The 22,149-nt window shown below is 44.4% G+C and overlaps 1 protein-coding gene across 4 annotated transcripts in view; it reads left to right on the top strand.

The window, feature by feature from the left end:
- Positions 1–3,248, top strand: part of smpx (small muscle protein X-linked) — a 19,385-nt gene extending 16,137 nt beyond the window's left edge. For all 4 annotated transcript variants that reach the window (XM_083778584.1, XM_083778583.1, XM_083778582.1 and 1 more), the window contains one exon: positions 3,108–3,248. The gene's annotated coding sequence lies outside the window, so the exon portion shown is untranslated. The remainder of the gene's footprint in view (positions 1–3,107) is intronic.
- The last annotated feature ends 18,901 nt before the right edge of the window (positions 3,249–22,149 follow it).

The raw sequence follows: 22,149 nt of genomic DNA, 5'->3' as shown, positions 1-22,149 counted from the left end.
CCAAATAAACAACTAGGCTTTAGAATCAAGACCAAATAAACAACTACACTTTAGAAACAAGACCAAATAAACAACTACACTTTAGAAACAAGACCAAATAAACAACTACACTTTAGAAACAAGACCAAATAAACACTACACTTTAGAAACAAGACCAAATAAACAACTACACTTTAGAAACAAGACCAAATAAACAACTACACTTTAGAAACAAGACCAAATAAACAACTACACTTTAGAATCAAGACCAAATAAACAACTACACTTTAGAAACAAGACCAAATAAACAACTACACTTTAGAAACAAGACCAAATAAACAACTACACTTTAGAAACAAGACCAAATAAACAGCTACACTTTAGAAACAAGACCAAATAAACAACTACACTTTAGAAACAAGACCAAATAAACAACTACACTTTAGAAACAAGACCAAATAAACAACTACACTTTAGAAACAAGACCAAATAAACAACTACACTTTAGAAACAAGACCAAATAAACAACTACACTTTAGAAACAAGACCAAATAAACAACTACACTTTAGAAACAAGACCAAATAAACAACTACGCTTTAGAAACAAGACCAAATCTACACTTTAGAAACAAGTGCTCAAGGGCTCAGTGACGTCATGTTGTAGTTTTAGTAAAAACAGAGAGGTGTGTTTGGGGTGAGCGGTGAGCAGGGGGGCAGTCAGCCAGATATTTCGTGAAGCCTCATTTGAAATCGGTAGTTCATATAATGGCCTGTTGTGGCGCTGGACCGGACCCAAAAAGCCCCATAGCTCCATAGAGGCCCATGTATTTTGGTCCAACTTCACCTAGACTGTATTACCTTAATAAACATGGTCATGAATACTTTCTTCTTCCAGTCACTAGTTTAAAGTCTCATTTCTAATGTCATAATATTCTTTTTGGAAAATTATGGTCCCATTAATTAAAAAAATGACCATAAAGAAAAAAAACCATCGCGTATGTTCTGAGGGGCGTGGCTACCATTACAGTCTATGATCGGGATTCCCCTCCCACTCGAGTCAAAATAAAAACCAACGGAGAAGAAGGGGGGAAGTCCCGCCTCGTTGTCTGGGCAGCCAATGACCAGCTGGTATACAAAACGGAGCCAGCCAATGGCCAGCTGGTACCAAAGATGGCGACTTACATCAGGAATTAGCATATTATTACAGGCTTCATTTTACGTTCATGTTAGACCCGGGGAACGCTTTGTCCATATTTTTTACAGTCTATGGCGGTGAGTCTCTTACCACCGTGGCTCAGTGACGTCATGTTGTAGTTTTAGTATAAACAGAGAGATGTGTTTGGGGTGAGCGGTGAGTCTCTTACCACCGCGGCTCAGTGACGTCATGTTGTAGTTTTAGTAAAAACAGAGAGATGTGTTTGGGTGAGCGGTGAGTCTCTTACCACCGCGGCTCAGTGACGTCATGTTGTAGTTTTAGTAAAAACAGAGAGATGTGTTTGGGGTGAGCGGTGAGTCTCTTACCACCGTGGCTCAGTGACGTCATGTTGTAGTTTTAGTAAAAACAGAGAGATGTGTTTGGGGTGAGCGGTGAGTCTCTTACCACCGTGGCTCAGTGACGTCATGTTGTAGTTTTAGTATAAACAGAGAGATGTGTTTGGGGTGAGCGGTGAGTCTCTTACCACCGCGGCTCAGTGACGTCATGTTGTAGTTTTAGTAAAAACAGAGAGATGTGTTTGGGTGAGCGGTGAGTCTCTTACCACCGCGGCTCAGTGACGTCATGTTGTAGTTTTAGTAAAAACAGAGAGATGTGTTTGGGGTGAGCGGTGAGTCTCTTACCACCGTGGCTCAGTGACGTCATGTTGTAGTTTTAGTAAAAACAGAGAGATGTGTTTGGGGTGAACGGTGAGTCTCTTACCACCGCGGCTCAGTGACGTTATGTTGTAGTTTTAGTAAAAACAGAGAGATGTGTTTTGGGTGAGCGTTGAGTCTCTTACCACCGCGGCTCAGTGACGTCATGTTGTAGTTTTAGTAAAAACAGAGAGATGTGTTTGGGGTGAGCGGTGAGTCTCTTACCACCGCGGCTCAGTGACGTCATGTTGTAGTTTTAGTAAAAACAGAGAGATGTGTTTGGGGTGAGCGGTGAGTCTCTTACCACCGTGGCTCAGTGACGTCATGTTGTAGTTTTAGTAAAAACAGAGAGATGTGTTTGGGGTGAGCGGTGAGTCTCTTACCACCGTGGCTCAGTGACGTCATGTTGTAGTTTTAGTAAAAACAGAGAGATGTGTTTGGGGTGAGCGGTGAGTCTCTTACCACCGTGGCTCAGTGACGTCATGTTGTAGTTTTAGTATAAACAGAGAGATGTGTTTGGGGTGAGCGGTGAGTCTCTTACCACCGCGGCTCAGTGACGTCATGTTGTAGTTTTAGTAAAAACAGAGAGATGTGTTTGGGTGAGCGGTGAGTCTCTTACCACCGCGGCTCAGTGACGTCATGTTGTAGTTTTAGTAAAAACAGAGAGATGTGTTTGGGGTGAGCGGTGAGTCTCTTACCACCGTGGCTCAGTGACGTCATGTTGTAGTTTTAGTAAAAACAGAGAGATGTGTTTGGGGTGAACGGTGAGTCTCTTACCACCGCGGCTCAGTGACGTTATGTTGTAGTTTTAGTAAAAACAGAGAGATGTGTTTTGGGTGAGCGTTGAGTCTCTTACCACCGCGGCTCAGTGACGTCATGTTGTAGTTTTAGTAAAAACAGAGAGATGTGTTTGGGGTGAGCGGTGAGTCTCTTACCACCGCGGCTCAGTGACGTCATGTTGTAGTTTTAGTAAAAACAGAGAGATGTGTTTGGGGTGAGCGGTGAGTCTCTTACCACCGTGGCTCAGTGACGTCATGTTGTAGTTTTAGTAAAAACAGAGAGATGTGTTTGGGGTGAGCGGTGAGTCTCGTACCACCGCGACTCAGTGACGTGACTGAGTGGTGGTAAGAGACTCACCGCTCACCCCAAACACATCTCTCTGTTTTCACTAAGCACCTCTTCATCGAAAACTGGACTATTATTAGGCCTTTATAAACCTTTTCCAAAGTGGAAAGACCCTCTCTCACTGTGTTTCTGTCTCTCTCTGTCATTCGTTACAGGACCCCCCCCTCCCCCCCATGGAACCCGATCCGAAGACAGAAACAGCTTCACACACACACACACACACACACACACACACACACACACACACACACACACACACACACACACACACACACACACACACACACACACACACACACACACACACACACACACACACACAGAGAGACTTGACCGTTTATTGAAAACATGGAAGTGAACAGGATCCATCAACCGACTGCATCAAACCAGTGATTCTCAACCAGTGGTCCTAGCTCGAGGGGGTTCCAGGCGGTCCCCAGCTACACGATGGAAGAGTTGGAATAACCAAATGGACCCTTAAGATCTTTTAACTCTTGAGAGTGTATAAAAATGAAACCAGGGTCCATTTGGTTTCACTTTTACGCTCTCAAGAGTTACATTGTTTGTTAACCCATTCTGACCTGAGATCAGATTTATACGAGGTTTCCACTGGACACACTGGTCTGATTAAACACATCTGCAGTACTAAGTTAATTACATTTTTAATCAATGTTATTATGATCAACATTTGCCTTTTATATCTCTCCTAATGGTACCAACATCAATACAACCTGTTATCTCTCCTAATGGTACCAACATCAATACAGCCTGTTATCTCTCCTAATGGTACTAACATCAATACAGCCTGTTATCTCTCCTAATTGTACCAACATCAATACAGCCTGTTATCTCTCCTAATGGTACCAACATCAATACAGCCTGTTATATCTCCTAATGGTACCAACATCAATACAGCCTGTTATCTCTCCTAATGGTAGCAACATCAATACAGCCTGTTATCTCTCCTAATGGTACCAACATCAATACAACCTGTTATCTCTCCTAATGGTACCAACATCAATACAGCCTGTTATCTCTCCTAATGGTACTAACATCAATACAACCTGTTATCTCTCCTAATGGTAGCAACATCAATACAGCCTGTTATCTCTCCTAATGGTACCAACATCAATACAGCCTGTTATCTCTCCTAATGGTACCAACATCAATACAGCCTGTTATCTCTCCTAATGGTACCAACATCAATACAGCCTGTTATCTCTCCTAATGGTACCAACATCAATACAGCCTGTTATCTCTCCTAATGGTACCAACATCAATACAGCCTGTTATCTCTCCTAATGGTACCAACATCAATACAGCCTGTTATCTCTCCTAATGGTACCAACATCAATACAGCCTGTTATCTCTCCTAATGGTACCAACATCAATACAACCTGTTATTTCTCCTAATGGTACCAACATCAATACAGCCTGTTATCTCTCCTAATGGTACCAACATCAATACAACCTGTTATCTCTCCTAATGGTACCAACATCAATACAACCTGTTATCTCTCCTAATGGTACCAACATCAATACAACCTGTTATCTCTCCTAATGGTACCAACATCAATACAGCCTGTTATCTCTCCTAATGGTACCAACATCAATACAGTATGGAGTTGTGGACAAAATGTTATTCAACGACAACAAAATATTCTTTAGTTTTGGGTCTGAGAGGCTAAATGTCATCAAATGGTGGTTCCGTGGCTCAAATGGGTCTGAGAGGCTAAATGTCATCAAATGGTGGTTCCGTGGCTCAAATGGGTCTGAGAGGCTAAATGTCATCAAATGGTGGTTCCGAGGCTCAAATGGGTCTGAGAGGCTAAATGTCATCAAATGGTGGTTCCGTGGCTCAAATGGGTCTGAGAGGCTAAATGTCATCAAATGGTGGTTCCGTGGCTCAGATGGGTCTGAGAGGCTAAATGTCATCAAATGGTGGTTCCGTGGCTCAAATGGGTCTGAGAGGCTAAATGTCATCAAACGGTGGTTCCGTGACTCAGATGGGTCTGAGAGGCTAAATGTCATCAAATGGTGGTTCCGTGGCTCAGATGCTGAATACTAATGAATAATGGGCCTTGATGTGAAAAGGGAAAACCCGCTGAAACAACCTGCTGTGCACGTTAACTTTTATCGATAACGAGGTCCTTATCGATCACGCTTATCGAGCACGGTTTTTATCGTAGAACCACTATCGAGCTTTTTCTATTGTTTTTTTGTGGAAAGACGGGAGACGATTTCGTTCTGAACAGGACCGGTATTACACCGGTATGTTTGGAGAAACATTGAAGAAACTGTTAACTTTACTGTGTGTTTAACCCCATTCTGAACGGGGACCCATTTTGGGCAGACCTACAAGCTCATAGCGCGCCACCGAGTGGCGCGCTACGAGCTTGTAGGTCTGCTATTTTTGAAAAATCGACAAGAACGACATTTTTTAGAATCTGATCTCAGGTCAGAATAGGTTAATCAGACCAGTGTGTGTGTCCAGTGGAAACCTCGTATGAATCTGATCTCAGGTCAGAATGGGTTAAAAGCGTAAACTTCCCCTAATGGATAATTTATATATTTAGCCAATGACTTTGTAAGAAAAAGTAGCTAAAAGTTATGACTAAAACCTCTTGTGATGCGTGGATTTATAACGATAGATTTATAACGATAATGATAGATTTATGACGATATATTTATAACGATATATTTATAACGATAGAGCTGTATGTTAGAGAGACGGTTTCATGGTTCATGTTTGAGTTGAATTGTTAACGACTGATCTTTCTTTTCTTTTCTTTATACTTTGTGTGGAAAATGTCTCTCTTTTCGTCTTTTCGTTTCAAAGACACGATGCTTTACGGTTCTGTTGAAACGGCAAAACAATTCATCAATAAATCACATGTTGGTTTAATGAACAGAGTGCTAATTCATATTTTAAAGTATATATAGTGTGTGTTTGTGTGTGTGTGTGTGTGTGTGTGTGTGTGTGCGTGCGTGTGTGTGTGTGCGTGCGCGCGTGCATGCACGTGCGCGTGTGTGTGCGTGTGTGCGTGCGTGTGCGTGTGTGTGTGTGTGTGTGTGTGTGTGTGTGTGTGCGTGTGTGAGTGTGTGTGCGTGTGCGTGTGTGTGTGCGTGCTTCATTGCTGGTGCTATTTGAAGACAGAGATCATGCAGACACTCTGAGCTCTGAATCCATCCTATTCACAAGGGAGTTATTCTGTCTGCCACACGCACACACACACACACACACACACACACACACACACACACACACACACACACACACGACAGCTGCGGCTATGCTTAGTCGCCATTGGGTCATAGTGTAATTATATGGAGAGAGAGAGAGAGAAAAATAACGATTTTCTTGTCTGCCCAATGTCTGGTAAATGGTAAATGGTAAATGGTGCATTTATATAGCGCCTTTATCCAAGGCACTTTACAGAGATTGTGCATTACATTCACCCATTCACACACACATTCATACACCGATGGCAGCGGAAACCATGCAAGGCACCAACTAGCACATCGGGAGCAATTAGGGGTTCAGTGTCTTGCTCAAGGACACTTCGACAGTAACTCTGGGGGAGCCCGGGTTCGAACTGGCAACCTTACGATTACCATCCAGGCACTCTACCCCTGAGCCACCGCCGCCCCTGTCTGCCCAGTGTCCCCCCAGTGCCTCCCTAGTGTCCGCCCAGTGCCTCCCCAGTGTCCCCCCAGTGCCTCCCCAGTGTCCCCCCAGTGTCTCCCCAGTGTCCCCCCAGTGCCTCCCCATGCAGTGTCACCCCAGTGCCTCCCCAGTGCCTCCCCAGTGTCCCCCCAGTGCCTCCCCAGTGTCCCCCCAGTGTCCCCCCAGTGCCTCCCCAGTGTGTGTGGGGAGGCACTATAGGCGCCGCAAAAACTCTTGCTTGGGGCGCCAGATTGCTCAGGACCGGCCCCGGTTAAATCAGTCATTACGTGTAAAAGTCGCCAGACGACTAAATCAACTGTAGATTTAGTCGAGTAAAGTCTCATGATATTTTTAGTCGACCAAAAACTAGACTGCCACTAAAACATTCCAGGTGACTATATAACAAATGTTTACTAAAACTAAATGAAAACATATTCAACAGGCTATATATATAGCCTACTATACGACTAAAACTAACATCAAAATGTGCTGTCAAAAGCAGCACTGAATGAGAACTGACTGATCTGAAATATAATTGCGCTGAATACATGAAAACAAATTGAGTCTAAAATACATTTAGTCTATCTGCTGTATCTTATATTGGACATGATAAAATACATGATAACATACATTCAGTCTATATATATATATATCTGCTGTATCTTATAATGGACATGATAAAACGGACACCTTTGTATAGTTCAGTAAAACTGTACTTTAACCACATTCAGGACAGGAACCCCTTTTGGTGTTTTAAGCATTAATATGTTACTGACTGTTATACTATAAAGATCTACAAGCTCACAAGCTTGTAGATCTGCAATCTGCAATATATATATATATATATATATATATATATATATATATATATTATTATTATTTTTAATCGTGAAAATGTGGCGCAAATCTTATATATATATATATATATTCTTTCGGAGCAAACGTTTTTAACTCAAATCTTATTTTTTTTTAGAATCATCCTCAGTCATGAATGGGTTAAAACCACAGAATATAATATAAGCATTTAAATAGAATTATTATAATTTTATAAATATATATAGATATATCATGTTGTAAATAACAAAGTTTAGAAACAGAATGCTTTGTACAATGTTGTGACCGCATGCTGTCCTCTTAACACCAGGCTTACAGCACCCTCTGCTGGTGGTTGGAGGACAGGACACCAGCTGAAGTCAAGGCTGTATATTAAAACTATTCATCTCTGTCAATTTACAATTTTACAATTTAGGCATTTATCAGACGCTCTTAATCCAGCGACTTACAATAAGCAAGAACAAAAGCATGGGAATACATCACAAAAAAGCATTTATCATAAAACATGCGTAAGCTAAGAAAGTAACAGTGGAATATCTATATTATGAGACTATACATATAGGCCCTCATTTATCAACCGTGCGTACGCCAAATATATGGGCGCACGCCGAAATTACCGACATTTTCGGCATTTAACATTTCCGGCAAAGCTTGAAATTGAACTTGAGTAGGACAAATAGTCACGTCTACTCTTCAGCTGGCGTACGCTGTTTTTCTGTTTTACACAAGCGGAGCAGCCTTGTCTGAACTGCTGAGAGGCTGTCACAGGCATCTAAACATATATGTATTCACTCCTAAAATGTTTATATAAAAGGTATGTATAATGTATATGGGCTACATGTAAAAAATAAATAAATAAAAATGTTAAGGAATACATGTGTCATATGAAATTAGTAGGAGATAAAATCGCGCAATTAAAAACAATGTTGCAAGAGATGCTTAAGCCATTTAAACAGTGTTTTGCATGAGCGCATACATGCGAGGATTTGGGCTGTCTGTGCTGAAATATTTCCATGACGGGAGGTTGGAGAGTATAGTGCAGCAGTCCCAACGTGGTGTAGCCTACTGTAGCCTAATCTACAGCATGAAGGCCGATGTCTTTCTTACGGTATGTGCAATATAATAAACCTGACACGTCGCTCAATGCCAAATGTACCGTGCCAGGCTCCCAGCGCAAGTGGGAACTGCATCGGAGATATATAGGTATATTACCCAGCCAAGCAACCACCAGCCACATGAGGCTGTATACGGTTTTTGCTGCACATTCATATGACAGTTGACAGCCCGGCCGGCGGCCACTGCAGTGACTAACGTCTGCGAGGCAATCTAAATAGACTGTCGAACGTCGGAACGTGCATGGTCAGTTGGTCACGGACGGACCACTGTGATAGAGACAGACAGACAGACAGACAGACAGACAGACAGACACCTGCAAAACAGCAGCGTGTGTGTGCCTATTTGTTATTTAATTATGGTTCACAGGTTCAGGTTTTCGTTCACTAATATATCTTGTTGTATATTAAATTAAAAATACTTTAATGATTTAATATACAACTAACAACACACAGTGAAAAATTGCGATATGTGTGCGGGGGGTGAGGCGGGCAGCAAGGGAAACGAAGCGAGAGGAGAAACAGACAGCTTTATTTAATGTGTCATGTAGGTGCGTGCGTGGACATGACAGCAAGGCAAGCGAGGTGAGAGGGAACAGACAGGGTAGGCCTACAACTTTATTTAATTCATGCAGGTGTTCGTTGTTTATTTATTTAACAACACACCAGTTAGTTGGGCTTGCAAGTTGCGTGTGCGTGCAGCTTGTGTGCGTCTGTGTGTGTGTGTGTGTGTGTGTGTGTGTGTGTATATGAGAGAGGGGGGTGAGGCGGGCAGAAAGGCACGGTAACCATGGTTTCCAGATCGTATAGCAGTGGTTCAGGTCGCAAAAACGAGGGCGAGGCTTGATTTCTTAGGGCGTGCCAGATCAAATTCAGCCGTGACATTTATTAACGTGAGAACGAAATTAAGGAAGGATCAGCTGTTTGCGATCACTTTATAAATGCCGTGGAGACGTGGGTGTACTACGAAACCTGCACTCGAATTTGTGGCAGATTTTACACTCGATTGATAAATGAGGGTCTTAAACTATATAAATATACTACTATGCTATACATATGTACTATGGCGTGCTATGACTATATACAATGCAATTATAGTGCCGTCTACATAACATGCTATAAGTCTATATCAGATGCTATCTAAGTCTACAGAAATGCTATCTAAGGGGGTAGGGTAAGTGCTATGGGCCATGAGAGAGTCTAAAAAGGTGGGTTTTCAGACTATGGCGGAAGATTGGGAGTGATGCTGCAGTTCTGACTGCGTGCATTCCACAGTTTTCGAGCCTGAAGGGAGAAGAGTTTGGGACGTGTGGAGCGTTGTCCCGGGGTTTTTAGTGAGGGTACTTCCAGCTTCCCTGCGTTGGCTGATCTGAGTGCGCGGGAGGGTTTGTAGTGTTCAATCATACTTGCAAGATATGGGGGAGCCATACCTTTGGTTGCCTTGAATGCCAGCATCAGAGTTTTGTATTCTGTGCGGGCAGCGACCGGGAGCCAGTGGAGGGAGCGGAGCAGGGGGGAGACATGTGAGAATTTTGGCTTGGTTGAAGACCAAGCGAGCTGCGGCATTTTGGATCAGCTGGAGAGGCTTAAGTGCACATGCTGGTAGGCCAGTAAGGAGGGAGTTACAATAGTCGAGTTTTGACAAGACTGTTGTCTGGATTAGGAGCTGGGCTGATTCCTGGGTGAGGAACGGTCTAATTCGTCGTATATTATAGAGTGTGAACCTACAGGATCGAGTGACAGCTCACTCACCAACATTGCAGCTGCAGGCCAAGCTTGAATTATCCTCTTTCAATCTGCCGAGCTTGTTTTTCATAAAAATCCCCCGTAGACATGTTATGAGCTACTTTCTGTCCAAAATATTCCAAGAGTGACATTCCGAGCCAGCCATTTTGTATTTTTGCAACGTGCCGTAAAACAAGATGTGAGGGGGAGCGCTTGCTTAATAGAATCTTACCTGCGCAGGTAAGACACCCAAAGAAGAGGCCGACGCAGTGCGACGCCCCATCACGCACAGCCTTCTATTTAGTGTGCACGAGTGTGCTGCTGCTTCCTTCATGCAAACCAGAGTCTGAGTGAGACACAGTTTGTAGCACCATGTGTGCAACGCCAGGCAATCATGCATCAATCAGTCAATCAGTCATAGTCCAGTGTTGCTATAGACAAATCCACCGAGGGGTGCCCTGGGCGCGGCCATTACTGAGGTGTAATGCATGGAGCAGGTGCTCCGTAGGCCAGGTGTGCTGTGCTTAAAGATGGAGTGCCACAATTTTTGTATTTTTCCAGTTTTTCATGTGTCTATGAGGTGACAGTACTTCATTAGACACCCTGGAGTCGTTTTTATGTGCAATGGTGTATTAACTGTATTTAGGGTTTCTTCCTGGAGGCTGAACCCTTGACAGTCAAACAGGCCAATGAAGTAAACAGTAATATAGTGACATCACACTATCAGCCCCTCCCCTAACCCCTCCCCCTTTATCATACAACTACAGCTGTGGGCTTCAGTTCAGGTGGATCACCACCCATCACCACCCACCAGGCAAACCAGGCATACTTAATGAACTGGTGGGCGTGTCCACATAAAAGCATGATTTTAACAAATACTGTACACTTTTTGGAAAAGGTTCTTCCCCCTTATATTGTAATAATACCGGATGATCATGTTTTAGGGTGGAAAACAATGGTGGCACTCCATCCACCCAGGAAACCCTCTGTGGATTTGTCTATACTGACAAGACAGGGAATTAACTTTGTTCTGCCTCAGAAAGTTATCATCACATCATGTTTACATCTTTAACCTCATATGAAATCAATTATGAACCACATATTTATTGTAGGCCCTACATCATGAAATTATTATGAACTACGCTTCATGAACTTATGACCATGAATTTTTGTATTTTAGCTTTTTTTTTTTGTAGAAAGCATTTTGATAACAGCACTTACAGTTAGATATAGCACGATGAATGATTAGATGAACACGTAACTCGAGAACTGTCCGCCCCACCGACTTCAAATTCGACACACGCGTTCCACGCCCCCACAGGGAGGGCATTGCCCGGTGTTGTTCCACACCCCCCACAGGGAGGGCAGTAACCGGTGTCGTTCCACACCCCCCACAGGGAGGGCAGTGCCCGGTGTCGTTCTACACCCCCACAGGGAGGGCATTGCCCGGTGTCGTTCCACACCCCCCACAGGGAGGGCAGTGCCCGGTGTCGTTCCACACCCCCCCCCCACAGGGAGGGCAGTGCCCGGTGTCGTTCCACACCCCCCACAGGGAGGGCAGTGCCCGGTGTCGTTCTACACCCCCACAGGGAGGGCAGTGCCCGGTGTCGTTCCACACCCCCCCCCCACAGGGAGGGCAGTGCCCGGTGTCGTTCCACACCCCCCCCCACAGGGAGGGCAGTGCCCGGTGTCGTTCCACACCCCCACAGGGAGGGCAGTGCCCGATGTCGTTCCACACCCCCACAGGGAGGGCAGTGCCCGGTGTCGTTCCACACCCCCACAGGGAGGGCAGTGCCCGGTGTCGTTCTACACCCCCACAGGGAGGGCAGTGCCCGGTGTCGTTCCACACCCCCACAGGGAGGGCAGTGCCCATTTGGTTCCAAACTATCATTTAGCTGGGGACCCCCTGGAACTCCCTCAAGGACCCCTGGGGGTCCCCGGACCCCACTTTGGGAACCAGTGCATTAACCCATTCAGGACGGTAACCCCTTTTGGTGTTTTAAGCATTTATTATTATTATATATACTTTATAATAGATCTACAAGCTCATAGCGCATATCTCTGAATATGTATTTGTTCACAGCGAACGTTTATAACTCAAATCTTTGCCTCCGGGGAACAACATGGAAAAGCCGATCTACAAGCTCACACGCTTCCACAGAGGAACTGGCTGTGAGCCAATGAAGTAAACAGTAATATAGTGACATCACACTATCAGCCCCTCCCCTAACCCCTCCCCCTTTATCATACAACTACAGCTGTGGGCGCGGCTTCAGTTCAGGTGGATCACCACCCATCACCGCCCACCAGGCAAACCAGGCATACTTAATGAACTGGTGGGCGTGTCCACATAAAAGCATGGTTTTAACAAATACTGTACACTTTTTGGAAAAAGTTCTTCCCCCTTATATTGTAATACTACCGGATGATCATGTTTTAGGGTGGAAAACAATGGTGGCACTCCATCCACCCAGGAAACCCTCTGTGGATTTGTCTATACTGACAAGACAGGGAATTAACTTTGTTCTGCCTCAGAAAGTTATCATCACATCATGTTTACATCTTTAACCTCATATGAAATCAATTATGAACCACATATTTATTGTAGGCCCTACATCATGAAATTATTATGAACTACGCTTCATGAACTTATGACCATGAATTTTTGTATTTTAGCTTTTTTTTTTAGTAGAAAGCATTTTGATAACAGCACTTACAGTTAGATATAGCACGATGAATGATTAGATGAACACGTAACTCGAGAACTGTCCGCCCCACCGACTTCAAATTCGACACACGCGTTCCACGCCCCCACAGGGGGTGCAGTGCCCGGTGTCGTTCCACACCCCCCACAGGGAGGGCAGTGCCCGGTGTCGTTCTACACCCCCACAGGGAGGGCAGTGCCCGGTGTCGTTCCACACCCCCCACAGGGAGGTCAGTGCCCGGTGTCGTTCTACACCCCCCACAGGGAGGGCAGTGCCCGGTGTCGTTCCACATCCCCACATGAGGGCAGTGCCCGGTGTCGTTCCACATCCCCACATGAGGGCAGTGCCCGGTGTCGTTCTACACCCCCCACAGGGAGGGCAGTGCCCGGTGTCGTTCTACACCCCCACAAGGAGGGCAGTGCCCGGTGTCGTTCTACACCCCCCACAGGGAGGGCAGTGCCCGGTGTCATTCTACACCCCCCACAGGGAGGGCAGTGCCTGGTGTCGTTCCACCCCCCCCCACAGGGAGGGCAGTGCCCGGTGTCGTTCCACACCCCCCACAGGGAGGGCAGTGCCCGGTGTCGTTACACATCCCCACATGAGGGCAGTGCCCGGTGTCGTTCTACACCCCCACAGGGAGGGCAGTGCCCGGTGTCGTTCTACACCCCCACAGGGAGGGCAGTGCCCGGTGTCGTTCCACACCCCCCACAGGGAGGGCAGTGCCCGGTGTCGTTCTACACCCCCCACAGGGAGGGCAGTGCCCGGTGTCGTTCCACACCCCCACAGGGAGGGCAGTGCCCGGTGTCGTTCCACACCCCCACAGGGAGGGGGTCCATTTGGTTCCAAACTATCATTTAGCTGGGGACCCCCTGGAACTCCCTCAAGGACCCCTGGGGGTCCCCGGACCCCACTTTGGGAACCAGTGCATTAACCCATTCAGGACGGGAACCCCTTTTGGTGTTTTAAGCATTTATTATTATTATATATACTTTATAATAGATCTACAAGCTCATAGCGCACATCTCTGAATATGTATTTGTTCACAGCGAACGTTTATAACTCAAATCTTTGCCTCCGGGGAACAACATGGAAAAGCCGATCTACAAGCTCACACGCTTTCACAGAGGAACTGGCTGTGAGCTTGTAGATCGGCCACTTTGTGTCATTGTGCGTGCATGCGTGTGCGTAAATAGAATATCAGGGCAGTACCTCTGGCTTGACTGTTGTGTTTGCCAAAAGTACATGCACGCACGCGCGCGCACACACACACACACACACACACACACACACACACACACACACACACACACACACACACACACACACACACACACACACACACACACACACTTTCTTCCAGTAGCCTTTTCAAAAAAGATCCTTTGAAAATAGCAGATCTACAAGCGCACAAGGCATGGCTTTGAAAGACGTTGTGAGCTTGTAGATCTGCTATTCAGTCAGTCAGTCAGTCAGTCAGTCTGCAGTCAGTCAGTCAGTCAGTCAGTCAGTCTGCAGTCAGTCAGTCAGTCAGTCAGTCAGTCAGTCAGTCAGTCTGCAGTCAGTGAGTCAGTCAGTCAGTCAGTCAGTCAGTCAGTCAGTCAGTCAGTCAGTCAGTCAGTCTGCAGTCAGTCTGCAGTCAGTCAGTCAGTCAGTCAGTCAGTCAGCCAGCCAGCCAGCCAGCCAGTCAGCCAGCCAGCCAGCCAGCCAGCCAGCCAGCCAGCCAGCCAGCCAGCCAGCCAGCCAGCCAGTCAGTCAGTCAGTCAGTCAGTCAGTCCGGTTGTGTTCTGGCTCCCCCTTCAGGAATAACCGCAGCGTTACACCCCCCCCCCCCCCCCCCCCACACACACACACACACTCACCCCCGTTCCCCCCCCCCCCCCCCCCCCTCACTGTATTCACCTTTTTCCCGGGCTGTGTTTGCTCCACTTCCTGTTGATTTGGATTGGATATCATTGGTCATCTGACCAGTTTCATTGGATTTCATTGGATCATATCGGGAGGAACTGGCGCACACACGGCCCAGGAAGAAGACATGTGTTCCCTTTTGACCTCCTATGATGATTTCCTTTTGACGGTATAGTCGTGGATATTCGTTCGTCTCTAAATGTTTTGATGAATTGAACACGGTGGGCCCTGTTGTAAACAAGTGTAATGCTTTATATGGTCATAGCTCATATGGTCAAGCTCATAGCGCGCCACCGAGTGGCGCGCTATGAGCTTGTAGGTCTGCTATTTTTTTTAAATCGAAGAACGACTGACATTTTTTAGAATCTGATCTCAGGTCAGAATGGGTTCATCAGACCCAGTGTGTGTCCAGTGGAAACCTCGTATGAATCTGATATCAGGTCAGAATGGGTTAATCAGACCCAGTGTGTGTCCAGTGGAAACCTCGTATGAATCTGATCTCAGGTCAGAATGGGTTCATCAGACCCAGTGTGTGTCCAGTGGAAACCTCGTATGAATCTGATCTCAGGTCAGAATGGGTTCATCAGACCCAGTGTGTGTCCAGTGGAAACCTCGTATGAATCTGATCTCAGGTCAGAATGGGTTCATCAGACCCAGTGTGTGTCCAGTGGAAACCTCGTATGAATCTGATCTCAGGTCAGAATGGGTTCATCAGACCCAGTGTGTGTCCAGTGGAAACCTCGTATGAATCTGATCTCAGGTCAGAATGGGTTCATCAGACCCAGTGTGTGTCCAGTGGAAACCTCGTATGAATCTGATCTCAGGTCATAATGGGTTCATCAGACCCAGTGTGTGTCCAGTGGAAACCTCGTATGAATCTGATCTCAGGTCAGAATGGGTTCATCAGACCCAGTGTGTGTCCAGTGGAAACCTTGTATGAATCTGATCTCAGGTCAGAATGGGTTCATCAGACCCAGTGTGTGTCCAGTGGAAACCTTGTATGAATCTGATCTCAGGTCAGAATGGGTTAACTATATACAACCATGTATATATTTATTCATTCACCCTAAACGTCATCATTGATATTCATCGTTTAGTCTTGCAATGCCATTGGTCATTGGTCATGACATTTGCATATAAATACCCCTCCCCCCACCCCACACAGAGGAAGACATATCTATGACCTTTGACCCTGATAAAAGTAAGTAAAATGCCTGTAATATATATATATAAGGCAGGGGTTGATGAAAGGGCCTTTCTGTGTGGAGTTTGCATGTTCTCCCCGTGTCCCCTAGGGTAGGTACCCTCACATGTTCTCCCCGTGTCCCCTAGGGTAGGTACCCTCACATGTTCTCCCCGTGTCCCCTATAGGGTAGGTACCCTCACATGTTCTCCCCGTGTCCCCTAGGGTAGGTACCCTCACATGTTCCCCCACGTGTCCCCTAGGGTAGGTACCCTCACATGTTCTCCCCGTGTCCCCGAGGGTAGGTACCCTCACATGTTCTCCCCGTGTCCCCTAGGGTAGGTACCCTCAAATGTTCTCCCCGTGTCCCCTATAGGGTAGGTACCCTCACATGTTCTCCCCGTGTCCCCTAGGGTAGGTACCCTCACATGTTCTCCCCGTGTCCCAGAGGGTAGGTACCCTCACATGTTCTCCCCGTGTCCCCGAGGGTAGGTACCCTCACATGTTCTCCCCGTGTCCCCTAGGGTAGGTACCCTCACAAAAAACATGCAGTAATCCTGGTCTCTAAACTGCCTCCCCCTGGCCAGCCGGGGCGCCTGATGGAGGGGAAAGGAACTGGTCTCTATACTGCCTCCCCCTGGCCAGCCGGGGCGACTGATGGAGGGGAAAGGAACTGGTTGGAATAACGTGTTCCTTCCACGCGCTACGTCCAACCAGGGAAACTTCCCCCTGTCAGGTGTAAAGGTACTTGGACACTCAGGCATGAAGGAAGCATGAGTTAAAGTCCGTTGCTCTCCCCTTGTCCCCCATATATGGGGACTATAGGTTGCTCTCCCCTTGTCCCCCATATATGGGGACTAGGTTGGTGTCCCCTTGTCCCCCATATATGGGGACTAGGTTGGTCTCCACTTGTCCCCCATATATGGGGACTAGGTTGGTGGAGGGTGTGTAGAGCCCAGGATCACATTAGATGATTGACACAGGGGTGAAAAATGAGTTACAAAATCGTGGGATAAAAAATATAATAGAAAAAAATAATGTCTAGAACATATTTTTTTTTATTATTGTGAATTATTATTGTATAAATGATTCGTTTTTAGCATAATTTCCTCTACAAAGTCCTAGTAGTAGTAAGCTGCAATAAAAGTAGTAATAAGGTAAATATAGGAAATATATGCAGGTCTTCAGGGTTTAGGGTTTATTGTCAATCTAACATTTGTCCCCAAATAAATTGCAAATTTAATTGTTGAAAGGTTTTTGTTAATGATCCATATGGGCTGTATTTTGCGTGTCTTAAGTACCAGTTCTAATTCCCTAACTTGATTAAACTAAAGACCTGGAGGCGTGATCAATGCTCTTTGGCCACTCAGAATAGCCAAATGGCATTGATCACGCCTCCAGGTCTTTAGTTTACTCAAGTTAGGGAATAAGACCTGGTATACTTAAGACACGCAAAATACAGCCCTTAGGGTCATCCAAATATGTTAAAATGCATGAATTATATTAATTGTGGATCATGGTAATTTCGGTAAATTCAGGCGTTGAAAGTTGGGTACCATTAACATCCTATATAAAGGCACAAATGTCTCATTTTAATTATGCTTTAACCCATTTTGGGGCGGGAAGCCATTTTGGTGTTTGCTTGTTATGCTTTAGCTATTGAAAAATATCAGATCTACAAGCTCATAGCGCGCCACCGAGTGGCGCGCTACGAGCTTGTAGGTCTGCTATTTTTGAAAAAAATCGAAGAACGACTGACATATAGAAACATAGCTTTTTCAGAAAACTGTCAGGATGTAGAAGACATTTATAGAATCTGATCTCAGGTCAGAATGGGTTAAGTAAGGGATAACGTCTGGCTATAGGTGGTCGTTGTCGGGAGATAATTCACTGACAGGGGGTTTAACCCATTCTGACCTGAGATCAGATTCATACGAGGTTTCCACTGGACACACACACTGGTCTGATTAACCCATTCTGACCCGAGATCAGACTCTAAAAAATGTCAGTCGTTCTTCGATTTAAAAAAAATAGCAGACCTACAAGCTCATAGCGCGCCACTTGGTGGCGCGCTATGAGCTTGTAGATCTGCTATTTTTCAATAGCTTAAAGCATAACATGATGCTAACCCCAAAATGGGTTCCCGTTCAGAATGGGTTTAACCATGCACGAGGTGAAGCCGAGATGCGGCTAAACTCCCCGACATAAAATTAATACATTGCTATTAATGCATTGCTATGGCTATACCTAGAATAAATGAATACATTGACCCAATTAAAACACAAGTAAAAAAAGTGTTCCATAAGTTTGCGCTGGCTGCGTCTGGCCAGCTGTCAGAAAACGAGGACGCGAGTTGATCAAATATTGAATCCATTTTCGGGTTTTTACGGCTTCGTCTATTTCTCCCTCAAATGTTTAAGAGCAATGTTTAGCTGTGAATGACACTGTGTGTCACATAGTGTGTGTGTGTGTTTACTAGGGCTGCAAATCTTTAGGTGTCCCACGATTCGATTCGATTCAGATTCTTGGGGTGACGATTCGATTCAAAAACGATCTTTTCGATTTTTCCGATTCTCGATTAAAAAAAAGAATTATTTTCGATTCTAAAGCAGTTTTTTTATTTTTATTAAAAACAATTAAATATAATTTTAGCATGATCTACTCCAGTCTTCTGGCATGAAAGCAGAGTACATTTAGTAAAAAGCTTGTATAATTGTAAAGGTTTTATCAACTGAATGATTTAAACACACAAAGGTTAAATCCAAGAGTAAGAACATGTCTCATTCATTTAGCTTGCACAAATTTGAACCAGTACAAAAGTTACAAAATCTCTTCTCACTCAATACCAGAACAATACATTAGTATTAAAACAGGTGTAAAATAAATACAATTGGCAGGCTTAGCTTAGCTGGTAGTAAATGCACTATGCAGAAACCCAGGCCATAATGCATTGCATGCACAGGTAGTACCTGTGCATGTTCTTTTCTCATTTTTGGAAACTGAGAATCGATTCTGAATCGGACGGCATTAGAATCGCGATTCTAACTCGAATCGATTTTTTTTGACAGGCCTATAATAATAATAATAATAAAACTTTATTTGTATAGCACCTTTCATGACATGAAATGCAGCTCAAAGTGCTTGACAGAACAATGGAGAATAAAAGAAAAGCAAGGCAACGACATTAAAAAAACAAGCAGTAATGCAATACAGTGAGGACATGAATAACAAAAACTAAAATAAAAACAACTAAAAGATCAATTAAAAGCAATGTTGTAGAAGTGGGTCTTGAGCTGTGCTTTAAAAATGTCTACAGAGGCTGCCTGACGAAGGTACAGTGGGAGCTTGTTCCATGCCGACGGCCCGTAGAAGCAAAAAGCTGCTTCCCCGTATTTTTTAGTTGCCATTTTTTTAGGCAAAGCGAGCAGTGGAAGGCCTTAGGGGGCGGTTTGGGACATATTTAGGCAGGCAGTCATGTAGGTAGGAAGGTTTGGGACATATTTAGGCAGGCAGTCATGTAGGTAGGAAGGTTTGGGACATATTTAGGCAGGCAGTCATGTAGGTAGGAAGGTGCGAGACCATTGAGAGCTTTATAGACAAGTAAAATAATTTCAAAATCAATCCTAAAAACAACCGGAAGCCAGTGCAGTGATGCCAAAACTGGAGTAATATGTTCTCTCATCTTAGTTCTAGTTAAAACTCTGGCTGCTGCATTTTGGACAAGTTGTTTACATCGTTGTTGTTTTAGTGTTTACATCATGGCTGTCACGTTGGAAACAGCAGTAAATCAAGCGGGGCACAGCTGGTGCTCAGAGGGTCTGATTAGTCAGCGGTCTGTTATTAGAGCGGAGCGGTCTGTTATGAGATAACTCACAGCTGAATTAAGCCATTGACCAATCACAATCAAGCATTCAAACCAAGCCATGTAATAAGTAGCATTTAAGGTGTCAAACTAGGGGGGTTATTCCTGATTCAGAATCCATGGGGAAAACACTCCTTACGTCATCACATTAACCCATTCTGACCTGAGATCAGATTCATACGAGGTTTCCACTGGACAACACACACTGGTCTGATTAACCCATTCTGACCTGAGATCAGATTCATACGAGGTTTCCACTGGACACACACACTGGTCTGATTAAAGAGCACAGCTCTGGTACCTCTGGGCTGCATGGGCTTAACCTGAAACCGCCAGCTGGTGGCAGTATTGTTCACAATCCTGCCTTCAAACCCCATAGGCCTATATTGTTTTTAATTAATCAACATTACAAACTAAATAAACTCTAAGCTTTCTTGGTTTCAGACTAGGATAGAGCAAGGAGGTGGGTCTACTGCGGGAGGCTGGCCGTGTGTGTGTGTGTGTGTGTGTGTGTGTGTGTGTGTGTGTGTGTGTGTGAGACCCACACGTTTAGACACGTAATAATGTGAGCTCCCTTACAAACAGGAGGGGGAGGGGAGAGAAAAAAAACAAAACAAAAAACGAATGCCTTAAAAAACATCACACCCGTGTGAACTGAGTGGTGCAACTCCCCTCTCTCTCTCTCCTCTCTCTCAAGACCAAATAAACAACTATTCTTTAGAAACAAGACAAAATAAACAACTACACTTTAGAAACAAGACCAAATAAACAACTACACTTTAGAAACAAGACCAAATAAACAACTACACTTTAGAAACAAGACCAAATAAACAACTACACTTTAGTGTAGCGGACCCAGCTGGCCATGAAAAGGTTGAAGACTGAACTGATGATTTTGAAGTTTCTTTATTAAATCAACGTAGAACTGACAAGAGAAAAGGCATACAAATGCATCAATAAACATCCATTATCCAACATCTCATTATCAGTATAACAAACAAGTTCCAATAAACCATATAATTACATGTATATCCCATACAATATACTATAGCTTAAAACTACCATATCAAAATGCCATATGAAAACCACCACAATAAACCTCAGACAATAAACCACAAGAATAAGACCCAGTCAGACCAAATAAACATTAAAAGAGATTGACCTTATCCCCTTTTCAGCTGGGTGCTAAAGTGGCATGTGCTTCACTGCTTTGTGTCCATAATTTGTTCAGCTTTTGACCGTCAGTCCTTTCCATTGGCCTTTCTTTCCATAAGCCTTGACCAAACTTTGTGTACTGTCGCTCCTCTACCACTGAGGCCCTTTTATTGTCTACTCCTGCTATCTGCAGCACCATGCTGGGCGTCGGCAGCACAACAGGTGAACTTCATCAACCCATCAGTGCCCATTGATGTGCTCCTGAAGTTTGAACAGGAAACTAGTCAAATAAAGGTCTGTAAGACCCAACATGGCAGGAACCCCTTCACAATAAAAGTTTGACCATCCCGGGGTCCGTTACATTTAGAAACAAGACCAAATAAACAACTACACTTTAGAAACAAGACCAAATAAACAACTACACTTTAGAAACAAGACCAAATAAACAACTACACTTTAGAAACAAGACCAAATAAACAACTACACTTTAGAAACAAGACCAAATAAACAACTACACTTTAGAAACAATACCAAATAAACAACTACATTTAGAAACAAGACCAAATAAACAACTACGCTTTAGAAACAAGACCAAATAAACAACTACACTTTAGAAACAAGACCAAATAAACAACTACACTTTAGAAACAAGACCAAACTAGAACTGCACTCTGTCGAGTGCATACTTGCTTGTTGCACACTAGTAGGCCATAAATGGCCAACTAGTGCGCAAGCAGAGCGTGCAAGTCCTTTCGACCGCTGTAAACTGTCAAATCTCAGTATCTCTGTGAAGGAACGTTTGAAATGATTAATGTTTAGATGTAACTATTTGCTACCTACCTACTTTATGCATATAAACACCTAGTATTATTAAGTATGGTTCAAGTTTCTATCTATATAAGAAATACTGTTTTATCGTTGTAGATATATTCTGGATCCCTTTTTAGTTTTTCAGAGACAAATAAATCATTGATATGTGTTGAAAAAAAAGGTATATAAACTGAATTAAAATATGTTATACAGTATAATTTTTCTGTAAACGGTGGAAT

This window comes from Protomyctophum parallelum (genome assembly GCF_964188405.1).
Source record: "Protomyctophum parallelum genome assembly, chromosome: 12".
Taxonomy (NCBI): Eukaryota; Metazoa; Chordata; class Actinopteri; order Myctophiformes; family Myctophidae; genus Protomyctophum; species Protomyctophum parallelum.
Note: the sequence above shows the minus strand (reverse complement) of the source record. Positions and strands in the feature narration are given on the sequence as shown.